The 13349-nt window shown below is 37.3% G+C and overlaps 1 protein-coding gene and 1 long non-coding RNA gene across 3 annotated transcripts in view; one reads left to right on the forward strand and one right to left on the reverse strand.

Annotated features, from left to right (window-relative positions):
* Nucleotides 1-12486, reverse strand: part of LOC135093398 (serine/threonine-protein phosphatase 6 regulatory ankyrin repeat subunit B-like) — a 130645-nt gene extending 118159 nt beyond the window's left edge. For both annotated transcript variants that reach the window (XM_063992661.1, XM_063992660.1), the window contains exon 1: nt 12005-12486. The gene's annotated coding sequence lies outside the window, so the exon portion shown is untranslated. The remainder of the gene's footprint in view (nt 1-12004) is intronic.
* On the forward strand, nt 1131-9981 carry LOC135093576 (uncharacterized). Its single transcript, XR_010263426.1, has 2 exons — nt 1131-2286; nt 7883-9981. It is a non-coding gene; the product is annotated as an uncharacterized LOC135093576 (long non-coding RNA).
* Nucleotides 12487-13349: the final 863 nt, after the last annotated feature.

The raw sequence follows: 13349 nt of genomic DNA on the forward strand, positions 1-13349 counted from the left end.
AACACTAGTATCGAACCTTGAGTTCATATCACCCAGGACTATTGTTTTTAAACCTTCTTCTTCACTCTTCCTAAGCTTTTCCTGGATGAAGCTAAAGCTGTATGGATTCAAGTACTGTGAATCACTAGGTGGGATAAAACAAAAAAAAAGCAATAATAATGTTACACAACACAGATAAATGTATCCACACCTGATCCTTCATAGTGGTGTCAACTGAGACAATAAAGTCCATTTGACATTGTCTGATCAACACAACAGTTCCTCCTCTATTATGATCACAGCTGTCGCTCTTATAAGAAACGTATCTGGGAAGAGACACTTTAACTTCTGTCTTGACTTCATTAGGCCCTATTACATCATACCTAAGCAACAATGATTGTACTCTATCATTTTCAAGTTTTGACCTCACTCCATTAACATTCCATGATGTAACAAGCACAGGTTCTTTTAAGGTTCCTTTTATAAAAAAAAAGATCAGGACTCCAGCTGTCAATCACTGCGTTATCTTGGTAAACTCTTCTCTTGCGTGTATCCAGCCTTACTACACAACCAACATTTTCCAGTCTCACCTTCTCAGTAGATTCCAGCTCCCTCAACTGCTTCCACTCCTTCCTTATGCCCGGATGCACGCCTTTTTCACAAAGATACGACTGTACAATTCACCAGCATCCTTCATTTTGCCTGTCTTGCTGAGCACCTTGTCCCTTGCTGCTTGGGACGAGAGTTTTACTAGCATTGGCATCTTCCTTCCTCCTCCCCTGTCTCGACCTAGTCTTGTAATAGATTCGACATTAGGGGCCACATCTATTTGACACAATACCTTCTACAACTTGCCTTCTTCTGTAGTCACTCCTTTTATACTCTCGCCTTCATCAGGAATGCCAAAAATGATTAGTCTTGTTTCTCCTTCTCTTCTATTGACACTTTCCAAAAAAAACTCTGTTGTTGAGCAATGCCTTCCACTTGCTGATCCACCTTTCCTTGCAACTGAAACAACTTCCTGTTGATGGCACTCTCAGATGAAAACTGATTTCTTAGTTCATGTAACTCCGTAAAAATGTCATCTACACATAAATCCTAAGTTAGTCAAAACCTTTCGTCAAAAACAACTGTGACTAATGTATTAGTCATTTCATTCGATACCTACTTCCTTGTAGTCACAGGTTAAACGCACTTAAACACTTGCTTTGCAGTGAAAATTACTCCTATTTAAATGTTCGTAATATATCATGAAATAAACTGAGGTTGGGCTTTCTTGATCGAGTCATGCTTTATCCGACCGCTGTTTACCCGCGCTTGTTGATCAAGCCGCTGATAGCAGGCAGCCAGGACAACCCCTGAAGGGAACGACAGGGTAGCAGGCGCAGTGCCGCACTACTCACACCTACCGTTTTCGACGGCGCAGGCGATGCGAAACCTACCTGCCGAAGTCGCCCCCGACAGGATTCCAGCCTGAGGACACCACCCTCAGCCCAGGCGGTTGGCTACCTGAGTTACTAGGCCCGCTGCAGCACGACACACCAATTTGCAGACTACGTGCTCCGCGACGACGCCCTTGACCCTCGGGAACGGACATAGAGGCTCTATGCCCGCCCCTCAGGCCTAGGGGGGACTGGCACCGCATCCGCACCGTGTACCCCTTATCAAGGCCCATACCTGCTGGCAGGACAGGCCTACCCTACCTGACCAGCGGGCCGTCATCCCGGAAGCGCCAGAGTGACTACCACCATGAGAGAAAGTGGGTTTAGCAAATGGGTCAGCAAATCACCCTGACGGCCTCCACCCTAACGAGATAGAGATCTCGAAGGAGCAGAAAGACTCCGGATCAGTGAAGCTGTTAAGGGTCCGAGCCTGGCGGTACCCCATTACTCTATGAACGTTTATGAGAAGGGAGGATGGAATATTTGTCCAACTCCCCACCTCACATTCATCTCGCGGGGAAGCACTTTAACCGTAGGCCCAATCCTGCCTCGGCAGGCTTGTGCCTACGTTTCCAGCAGGCGCCACTAGGAGGCAGACTTCCTCAGTAACTAAGTCTCAAGGAGGGTTTTCACGTCACTCGGGGAGTCACGGCATGACACCATCCCGGGACCTCCAGGAGTCATAGTTACTCCCGGAGGATAATATAGTGCATCAAGTGCATCAAGCCTAGTTTGGGGGAATTGCCGCAGTTTGAATTTACCACCTTTGATGTGGCATGCCGCCAGTAAAGTGCAGCAGCATTGTCGCTCAGAGCTAGCCACTGGAGATGAAAAGTTCAAAACAAACAACCCACATTAACTGCTGGTAAGTTAATGTTGATCCTGTAGTGATTAATGTTAGATAGTTATGGCTGAAGTTTGTGTGTAGAATCAATTCATGCAGTTGTAGGGCTGTATGACGCCGGTGTGGTGTAGGCGATGTTTCTCTTGTAGCTGTGCTTGTTTTTTTTATTTTTTTTATTTATTTATTATTATTATTTTTTTTTTATGTAGGAAGGACACTGGCCAAGGGCAACAAAAATCCAATAAAAAAATGCCCACTGAAATGCCAGTCCCATAAAAGGGTCAAAGCAATGGTCAAAAATTGATGAATAAGTGTCTTGAAACCTCCCTCTTGAAGGAATTCAAGTCATAGGAAGGTGGAAATACAGAAGAAGGCAGAGAGTTCCAGAGTTTACCAGAGAAAGGGATGAATGATTGAGAATACTGGTTAACTCTTGCTTTAAAGGAGTGGACAGAATAGGGGTGAGAGAAAGAAGAAAGTCTTGTGCAGCGAGGCCGCGGAAGGAGGGGAGGCATGCAGTTAGCAAGATCAGAAGAGCAGTTAGTATGAAAATAGCGGTAGAAGACAGCTAGATATGCAACATTGCGGCGGTGAGAGAGGCTGAAGACAGTCAGTTAGAGGAGAGGAGTTGATGAAACGAAAAACTTTTGATTCCACCCTGTCTAGAAGAGCAGTATGAGTGGAACCCCCCCAGACATGTGAAGCATACTCCATACATGGACAGATAAGGCCCTTGTACAGAGTTAGCAGCTGGGGGCGGTGAGAAAAACTGGCGGAGACGTCTCAGAACGCTTAACTTCATAGAAGCTGTTTTAGCTAGAGATGAGATGTGAAGTTTCTAGTTCAGATTATAAGTAAAGGGCAAACCGAGGATGTTCAGTGTAAAAGAGGGGGACAGTTGAGTGTCATTGAAGAAGAGGGGATAGTTGTCTGGAAGGTTGTGTCAAGTTGATAGATGGAGGAATTGATTTTTTGAGGCATTGAACAATACCAAGTTTGCTCTGCCCCAATCAGAAATTTTAGAAAGATCAGAAGACAGGCGTTCTGTGGCTTCCCTGCGTGATATGTTTACCTCCTGAAGGATTGGACTTCTATGAAAAGACGTGGAAAAGTGCAGGGTGGTATCATCAGCGTAGGAGTGGATAGGACAAGAAGTTTAGTTTAGAAGGTCATTGATGAATAATAAGATGAGTGGGTGACAGGACAGAACCCTGAGGAACACCACTTTTAATAGATTTAGGAGTACAGTGACCGTCTACCACAACAGCAATAGAATGATCAGAAAAGAAACTTGAGATGAAGTTACAGAGAGAAGGAGAGAAGCCATTCGATGGTAGTTTGGAAAACAAAGCTTTGTGCCAGACTCTATTAAAAGCTTTTGATATGCTTAAGGTAACAGCAAAAATTTCACCAAAATCTCTAAAAGAGGATGAGCAAGACTCAGTAAGGAAAGCCAGATCACCAGTAGAGTGGCCTTGACGGAACCCATACTGGCCATCAGATAGGTTGTGAAGTGATAGATGTTTAAGAATCTTCCTGTTGAGGATAGATTCAAAAACTTTAGATAGGCACGAAATTAAAGCAGCTGGGTGGATATCAAGGGTTCTTACCTAGGTAAGTGAATCACACATATACGACAAGTTATGTACTGATGTTTTTGAATGATTTAACAAAGTAGAATACATATAGGTTACAGTCAGAGTATGAAATAAGTCATTTCATGAAATTCCTAGTCAGTATGTATTTGGTAATTGTTGGGAATTGCCCCACACCTCCAAAAATACAGTTCACGTCTCCATATTATAGTTAAGGGGTGTAATGTATGTCTTTCAACCATAACAAGAAGACGAAATGTTGAAAACAAAAGGTAACAGGGTCAATTTTTACTTAGGGACACCCATCTATCTTTATCTTGAATATAGATCTTTCTGACATAATTTAATGCATGCTAAACATATATTACTATGAATTTCACCGTTAAATTAACCTAACCTAACCTAATGGGACCAAACCAAAAAATTGACCATCTATATCTCTGGTTTGTTAGATCAGGTTAGGTTTAAGTTAGGTTTAGATTAGGTTAGGTTAGCTTAGTGGTGAAATTCATAGTAATATATGTTTAGTGTGCATTAAATTACATCAGAAAAAAACCTGTATTCAAGATGAACATGTATGGGTGTTCTTAAATAAAAATTGACCGGTAACAGTAATTATGCCCCTTAACTATAACATGGAGACATAAACTGTATTTTTGGAGGTGCAGAGCAATTCTCAACAATTACCTCCTTGTTTTATAATCAACCACATAACAAGTTTAGTACTGTGCACTCTCATGCACACTGGCCATGTCATGTACCCCATTATTTCCACGTACCCTTAAAAAAAAATTCATGCACCCTGTGGTGCACCATGCACCCAGTTAGACTATCACTGGGTTCGGCTATGGAAGGTTATGATAAAGAAGGGTTAAAGTAGGTAATTATATCACTTCACAAACCGACTTGGCATTTCATGAAATTACTGATTTCACAGTTTAACTGTAACATATATACATATTTCACTGGTTATTTTTTTTTTTTTCTATGTAGTTGCACAGATTAGTTTTGTGGATATTATTGAGATAATGCAAGTCTATGCATCCAGTGTTAATACTTATATTACAGGTATAATATTACAGGTATAATGTTTTTGTTGGTGAATGTGATATGATGAATATTATCCTGCAGAAACTCATAAGAATGCAGTAATAGCAAAATGATGGATTAGTTTATGGTAGGTTAGGTTAGGCAAAGCTACGTTAGGTTAGGTTAGGTTAAGTTAGATTAATTTCTTTTGCATTTATGTAAGAATTACAATTTTGAAAAGAAAAATAGTTTAATGTTGCTAAAAAAAATCAACATTTGTGAACTGAAAGACTAATTTTCCCAAGAAAATGCCATAGAAAACAATATTTAAGATTGTCCAAAGATTGTGAGTGTTAAAAATCCAGTGTTATTTTCCACTGTTCCCTGTCTCACAGCGGTACTTCTCACACTTTTCATCGGTTTAGATTTAATTATTCTAAGCATTTTGAACTCCATATATATATATATATATATATATATATATATATATATATATATATATATATATATATATATATATATATATATATATATATATATATGTGTGTGTGTGTGTGTGTGTGTGTGTGAGTCACAAACTGCTAGAAATGCCGCTAGCAATTTTTGAAAAGTGGCTTAGGCATTCTACTAGGCATTAAGCTTTCTAGGCGCTAGAAAACCTAAAGCTTTTTAAGTTATTAGGTTAGGTTAGGTTAAATTAAGTTAGGTTAGGTTATAAAGAAAAGAAAAAGTTAGTCTGGCTTCACCAGGTGGTTTTGAGCCTGGAGATAATTTGGGTGGATTTAAGCTAGAAGGAAAGCGGTTTCCTGCAACCCGTGGTGCCCAAAAGCCAAAGCTGGCCAGTGCTTCTTATGGCTCTCCTACACAGAACTAATTTCATTACAATGAATGAAACTGTTTTTCTGATAGTTCCTGATGTGTTTTGTATAAATCTGCTGTGTGGTTTCCTTAAGAATCACTATTTTTCCATACTGGGAGGGAGGGGATAAATAAAAAAAATACTGATTTGTGATAAAAAGTCATCAAATTCATCCAAAACACACCTAAATCTACCAGAAAAAAAAAAATTATTCTCTTCATGAACTGTGGGATGGGGAAAAATGTAAAAATTTACCTTTTAAAAAGCACATGAGTAAATATTAAACTCCTAACCTAAACTAACCTAACCTGACAATAACTATTCTGTTTTGTATACTATGGAGTAGATATCCATTTACTTTCAGAAAGCATGTTAGTTATACAGATACTAAACCTAACCAATACCTATTTGACCTTACCTGGTGTGAAGTATGTTTACCTAGTTATAGAAAAACATAATCAGTCTCTAAAAAAAGGTATGCTCATGGTTCCTGAAGAGATTGTCAGGTAACAGAAGGAAGGATAGTTTTTTTTCACCTCTTCCTCATATTTGCAAGCTGAATTTAGGTAGATGAAACAAGGTAATTGATTTATAAAGACAGACCATTATGAGGAAGGCAGAACTGATGGTGCAATACAAAAATGTCAAAGGGAACAATTAAAATGTATTTATTTCCCAATTGCAGAAAAGGATCTGATGATGTCCTGCAAAGCAATACAATACCACTGGAGAAAAACCTTGCTAGTCCATTTTAAGAACTTAAACCACAACTCTTTATGATAACAACAAAAAGTTTGCAAGTTCCTATATTGCAGTAAGTAGAGGTGGAGGACAACAGTGAGAAAGTTCAGGTTTTATATCTTCTTAATTTACTTATGTATACATTTTGTATTTAGCACTATGAAAGTTGATAAGATTTTTACATGCAAGTTATGCTGCTTTAAAACAAGGAAGTTATTTAATTTGACTAATCATTACACATATGTGCACTCATCAGATCCAGGATATAGAATTGAATGTGAAATTGATGGCTGTTCTAGATCATACAAATCTGTAGTAAAGTACCTACTAAGACACATTCGTTCACATCATGAATTATTTCATAATTGCCATCTTAATAGAATCAGTGGGAAATTTAAAGTTTGAGATGATTCTGCACTTGATCCAGAGATTAGCATTTGTGTGTGGAGTGAAGCTGGTGATGATTCAGTGGAAATGTTAACTGATGAAGGAAACAAATGTGCTTCATCACATTGAAATATCAAATGGACCCATGAAATTGTTACAAGGCTTTTAGCACTGAGAGAGGAGAAGTTGCTCCCTTCTATAGTTATTAAAGATTTCACTGAACATTTGCAAGACCTTTTGGCTTTGCAGCACAATGAAACTATGAATAAGGTAATAAGTAAACTTAAAGAGGATGGAATTGATCCCAAAACGTTAACTGATTTCATGAATTCCTTGTCACCTGCAGAGGCCTCATGTCATGCTGTGAAATCTGTACGTAGATTTGATGCATATGTAAAAGCTCATTTTCACTTTATTCAGCCACAAGAATTTATAATAGAAGAAGACCAGTATGGAACATCATCTTGTCAGTATGTTCCTATTCTAGAAACACTGAAAGATCTCCTTCAGTATGAAGATGTCTACAGTGAAGTGGTTAATGGTCATAGAAGTAAAAACACTGTTCTAAGAGATCTCTGTGATGGAAGAGTAATTGCAAATAATTCCCTTTATAGAGCAGATCCCACAGCTCTTCAGCTGATGTTGCATTATGATGAATTCACCATGGTGAATCCCTTAGGCTCAAAAGTAAGGAAATACAAAGTGGGAGCATTTTATATGACTCTAGGAAATTTACCACCAAAGTACAGAACCCAGTTAAAGCACATTAACCTAGTTTCTTATTCAAATCATTTGATCTTAAAATGTACTGTTTCAGTGAAATCCTTCAGCCACTTATGTTTGATCTGAGGATTCTGGAAAATGAGGGACTGTTAGTTTCTCATTTAGATGGCAATCACTGGTTCAGAGGAACTGTTGCTGTGGTTATTGGGGATAACCTTGGTAGCCATGCTATAGGAGGCTTTCTGGAGAGTTTCAGTAGCTACAGATGTTTATATCTTTACAGATAATCAAGGAGTTCCTGAGACTAGAACCACAAACAGATGAACCAGGCCCAAGAGTAGCAATTTTGTGAGCGCTGGAGAAATATAGGCTCTCAGTAATTGCCATTCTCAAGAAAAGAAAAGCAGTTCCTCTTTATATGAAAATCTTACTTGAACTCTATGACCACAATGAAAGTCAATGCGAGTAATAATGCCTAGTTCAATTTGTTCATTTCAGTAGCTGGTAGCAAGTTAATATATGTATCTTTTCATCATTACCAATGCATCTTTCACTTTTATAAACTTAAGTATTCATAGTATTCAGGAAACTATGCTGCATGTGAAAACCAAACATTGTATTAAACTGGCATGACCTGTCTCCCTGTAATGCTTGCACCATTTTATATTAAAATACTCATTTAATTGTTAAATTTCTATCAAATTTTTGGCTGAATGCCATGGCTAAGTAAATGTTTGCAGCATAAGTGATGGCAAAGATTTTAATAGGTGTAAAGCAGCTCGCTCTCTCTCTCTCTCTCTCTCTCTCTCTCTCTCTCTCTCTCTCTCTCTCTCTCTCTCTCTCTAGTAAGGAAAGGCATTATTTTCCAGTGAAAAGAAACCTAATAGGCTGTCCAGTTTGAAATTTAAAATGCAAATATCATCAATCTTTTAAAATTGCTAGCTGCATGCTCTCCCCTTGCAGTCCAATAAGACAGGTCACTAATTCGCATGGACGGGGAAAACTGATGTCATATTCCCAAGACAACAGAATTCTCTGAATTAACTTCACCTACAATGACGATGGTGCAAGTGCAAACAGTCATGTAAAGTTTTCTGCCATGGTTGTGATGCAGTTCATGACTTCTCACACAGTTGTGGTGGATATGTTGAGAAGAATCAGGGGTACGGCACATCAGCGCATCAGGGCAAATAGGTTCAGCTGGGGTTTTCTAATTTTTTTTTCACAATCAATGCTCATATTCTTACAAGAACTTGCTAGACAAAGCATTACTGCATTATGATATTACCAAAATAGTGTCTCAAGTAAAAAAACATAACAGCGTACTCGTACAAATAATTTTGCTGCTGTGACACTCATGACAATATTTGTTCCTATACTGGTCATTCAGAGCATTCAGTCATTTCAGTCATATAATCAGGAACTAATCAAGGAACTTTATTTTTGCTCATTCTTGTGTGATAAAGCAATAATTACTATGAGGAGAATTGTACAAGATTGGTACTCAAATTAGTGGATATGACCATCTATTCACTTGCATCCATGCACAGTTAATTTTCTTGTTAACTATTGTTTGTTTGATATACTTATTATTATATTTATTTATCTCTTAACACAAGATGCTTACTTAGTTATAATGGGGTTACTTCACCTGTTTGAAGAAAGGAAAAACTATTTTTACTCAGGTTAAATTTCAGCACCTTTGATTTTAGAGTGGTATGTATATATTGAAATTTCTGAATATATTATTACCTTAACATATACATTTATTTATCAGTCTTTTTGTAAATGTCCAAAGGTTATTAATTTTTACACTACTATTTCTTTTTTTAGGTACCAAAAGAACTAAGAAAAGGTCAGTCTAGTGTGTCCATTCAACATGCTGGGCACATACATATGTTAGACAGATATTGTGTATTATTTGATGGTGCACCTGTAGCTGAACCAACATGTATTGCTATGGCTGTAGCCTCATTGGTAGCAGGGCTCTATGTGTTTAACATTGAACATCCAAAAAATTGTGAACATTTCCTCTGTTTCAGAACATCACATCTCTTAGGTATCAAGTATGACAGAGGTAACACTTCAAAAAACCAGATCTCTACTTGTAAAACTCAATGAAATAAAGACAGAATTGAGCTACAAAAAAAGCATAAATCTGCTTCCTAATATATTCAGCTTCACACTAACTAATGCAAGTAAGGTTACAGCTACATTAAATCCATGAGAATTAATAAATTTTCCATTTCTGATCTTATCTTGTGTGCTTCCTATGATTCTCTCTCTCTCTCTCTCTCTCTCTCTCTCTCTCTCTCTCTCTCTCTCTCTCTCTCTCTCTCTCTCTCTCTCTCTCTATCACACACACACACACACACACACACACACTAGTCAATTACAAGTACAAAAATTAATTAGTTGTTAAGTATTTGATGTGTACTTACCCATTTTTATTTTTGCTGCAAGTTTTTACTATATTTGATGGAAGATTAGCATTATGTGGTTGAAAATGATTACAAAATTATGTGTATAACTTGTTTTATAAAAAGAAAGGGAAATCTTTTGTACTTTTTTCTGCAATATTCATATATATATATATATATATATATATATATATATATATATATATATATATATATATATATATATATATATATATATATATATATATATATATATATATATCAAATACACAAAATAACAATTCAGTAAGGCTTCATGAATATTGGGGAAAAATATTATATATATATATATATATATATATACTCGTATATATATATATATATATATATATATATATATATATATATATATATATATATATATATATATATATATATATATATATATATATATATATATATATATATATATATATATATATATATATATATATATAAATAAATTACAAATATATAATATAATATATATATATATATATATATATATATATATATATATATATATATATATATATATATATATATATATATATATATATATATATACATAATATATAATCAAATACACAAAGTAACAATTCAGTAAGGCTTCATGAATATTGGGGAAAAAGTGCAAAGATACTTAACTTAACATTTATTTTTTTGTTTATTCCTCTATGTTATTGCAACTGATATGTGAAACTTCTTTATTACTGTTCTAAGCATATTTTGTAGATTCGTTAAGTTAATATATCTAATAGAAATGCACATTTCCTTGTAGCTTTAAAGGATTAATGATTATGTATGGGTATGATCTCAGTTAAAAGCTTGTACAAATAAGGTTAAATGTCTATTTTTGCACTGGTTGTTTGCCCTTAATTTCTTAAAAGTACTGTGATATAATGATTGGCAGTGGACTGATTAGGTATTCTTTACAGTCTTAACTCATTATATTTGATTTATGTTTACTTTTATATTTTTTTCTTTTAGTATATGAATGTGAAGAAGACTTAATATTCATATCTTAGAGATGTGTACCTTCTTTTTCAATTTGCAGGTTTTAGTGATTAATGCTCACAATGTATATTATTTAGTTAGTGGCTTGTGCAAACAAGTTGCTTTTGTGTTGCTTTTTTCTTTTCTCATGCTAGGATGAAGTGTTACTATTTTTTTTTTTTTACATCTCTTTAAATATAATTTCAGTTTTGAGGGGGGCTTTTTATTAAATGTTCAAATGAAAAACACTAACTTTATACTATAGATGATGAAATTATAGTTACTTTTTTGGTTTTATTATAGCTTAAGCCATTACACACTACGTGGTAATAACCTACCTCATTTTGTTCTTCTCACTATTCACATCATTTCTAATGATTACACTACTTGTCGGAAATTAATAATAACGCCACAATAGGCCTGGGAATGCACAGCGCTCTCAACTTTTTCTAAGTCCACAGGTTAGGTTAGGTTAGGTTAGATTAAGGTGCTTCTCAACGTCTAGTCAAATTGCGAGAGGGAGAGTTTGGAGTATTTTCCTAGATATAGAGAATTTCCCTAGATTTAGGGAAATTTCCATAGATTTCTCTAGATTTTGGGGAAATTTCCCTAGATTTTTAAAGTCCATATATCACTCGTATATGGCTCCCCCCCCAAAACCCCCGGTTCCCCACAGGCCCCCAAGCTTGCTTGAGGGATTGGAGGGCCGTGGGTAGAGATTGGGGACATTGGCTTAAACTATAAATTTACCTTAATTTCCGACAAGTAGTGTAATCATTAGAAATGATGTGAATGGTGAGAACAAAATGAGGTAGGTTATTACCACGTAGTGTGTAATGGCTTAAACTATAATAAAACCCTAAGGTAGCTTGGAAAAGGGTGGTGGCAGACAGGTAACTTCTTTCCTTATATATTATTCCAAAGCCCTTCCTTATAATCCGTATCCACAGCTTAACAGAACGCCTTCTTACCTTCATGGACCGTCTGAGATAGTCGTAAGCTTGCAGAGGTTTAATGAACACACCAGTAGTCAGTTTTATCAGGAGCTCCCATTCCGGTGTTTACACTTCAGCCAGGGCTGTCCCCCATACACAAACACATACACCTGATGCCCAGAGAGAGAGAGAGAGAGAGAGAGAGAGAGAGAGAGTGGGAGGGTAGGACGGTTGTTGATGTAACATATAGATTAAAAGAAAAAAGTTATAAGAAAACACACACACACACAGACACACACTCAACCTGACATAGACTCTCTGTACGTAAATGCAAGTCTGTTTGCATTTAGGTGCTTCTGTATAGGCGTTTTCAGTAGCACTCCGCGCGTTAGGCGGGTTTACACGGTCGAACACTTCGTTAACAACGTTTAACGCTTTTTGCCCGGAACTCCGGAAGGACACACCCAAACACTCGCTCGGATTGGCTGAAAGGTGTTGCCACTCCTTTATTATTAAAAATGACGATTCTGAGACACGTAAGAACATGATAATTTTTATACATGAAAAGAAGATAAAAGTAGTAACATGTTCCTGGTATTGGAATTCAGAAGAATTATCCATAGGGCCTGAATTAAGAGTTGTATCGTCTCGGGATATCTGGAGGCTGTTCCCTGCTCCGCGGTGTGTACAAGTGGCTTTGCCTTGCTCTCTGAGTTTTCTCTGAGTTTTGTGGTTTATATTTCTTGCCTGTGTGCTGAAATACCCTGAAAATGGTGATGAGCGCATGTGGTTCATGCGAGGAGAGTGTGGCGAACAGGCAAAGGGCTGTGGCATGCGAGAGATGCATGGCCTGGTTCCATGTAGCCTGTGTGGGCATGAAGGAGGCCAACATGAAGGCGCTGGGGTTCGAGCTTCTGGTGTTCCTCTGCAGGGAATGCCTGAGCAAGAGCCTCAATGAATGGAGGAACCAGGATGAAGAAAAAGAAGAGAGAGTGGAGCAGAGCACCCAGACAGAAAACCTGATGAAAGAGGCAGAAGCACAGACGACGAAGACTGAAGAAAGAAAAGACCAGCAAGAAATGGTGGAAGTGGCCAGAACAGACAGACGCCCAAGGAAGAAGAGAATGGTAGTCAAGAAAGCCCCAGTACGTGTCATTGGAGACAGCATGGTAAGGAAGACTCCCGACTTTGTGAGAAGGGAAATTGAGTGCACCAGCATGGGAGGTGCTAAGATCCAAGACATCAAGAGGAAAGTCAAGGAAGAAGTGCAAGAAATGGAAGAGAGAAGCCTGCTAGTTGTCCAAGGAGGAGGCAACAACTTAGTAGAGGCAGGTGCTGAAGACACAGTAAAGGAAGTGATAGAAGCAGTGAGGGCAGCAGA

This window comes from Scylla paramamosain, chromosome 43, assembly GCF_035594125.1.
Source record: "Scylla paramamosain isolate STU-SP2022 chromosome 43, ASM3559412v1, whole genome shotgun sequence".
In the NCBI taxonomy this organism is placed as follows: domain Eukaryota; kingdom Metazoa; phylum Arthropoda; class Malacostraca; order Decapoda; family Portunidae; genus Scylla; species Scylla paramamosain.